This window comes from Propithecus coquereli, unplaced genomic scaffold (genome assembly GCF_000956105.1).
Source record: "Propithecus coquereli isolate 6110/MARCELLA unplaced genomic scaffold, Pcoq_1.0 Scaffold942, whole genome shotgun sequence".
Classification (NCBI taxonomy): domain Eukaryota; kingdom Metazoa; phylum Chordata; class Mammalia; order Primates; family Indriidae; genus Propithecus; species Propithecus coquereli.
The window spans coordinates 40906-41408 of NW_012155752.1; the positions used below are offsets into that span (position 1 = coordinate 40906).

At 35.8% G+C, this 503-nt stretch overlaps 1 pseudogene; it reads left to right on the forward strand.

Annotated features, from left to right (window-relative positions):
• Window positions 1–503, forward strand: part of LOC105826935 — a 39044-nt pseudogene that overhangs the window by 35089 nt on the left and 3452 nt on the right.

Consider the following 503-nt stretch of genomic DNA (forward strand, 5'->3'; position numbering starts at 1 on the left):
TTTTTTTTTTTTTTTTTGGCCAAATACCCAAAAGGTAAAGAAAAACGTTCAGTAATGAGATTGTTTTTTTTCTTGTTTGTCTATTTTTTTATGGGAAAGCCATTTAGACAACTTTGGAGCTAAACGTGCTGAAAAGGGTCCTTGAATTAATCAGACACAGCAAGAGTGTGTCCAGGGTCTGAGTGTACATGACACTATAGAGGACAGTGAATAAGAAAAGCTAGTACCTTGATGGGGGACACATGACACCCAGCAACAGCATGAAACGTCTTGTGACCATATGAAATAATTTAGTCACGCCAAGAAAAGTCAAGAGTATAGGATTAAGTTATATTGGAGGAAAACATTGCTTTTGTAAACGGTTAAGAGAAAACATTTTAGCATCAGGCAATATTTTAGCAACAGACTTAGAACCAGAAGAACAAAAAATAATAACAGGAGCTGAAAAAAGGTTGAAGGTGAGAGTTACCAACCCAATGTTTTTAAGGGGAGAAAGCTGAAAT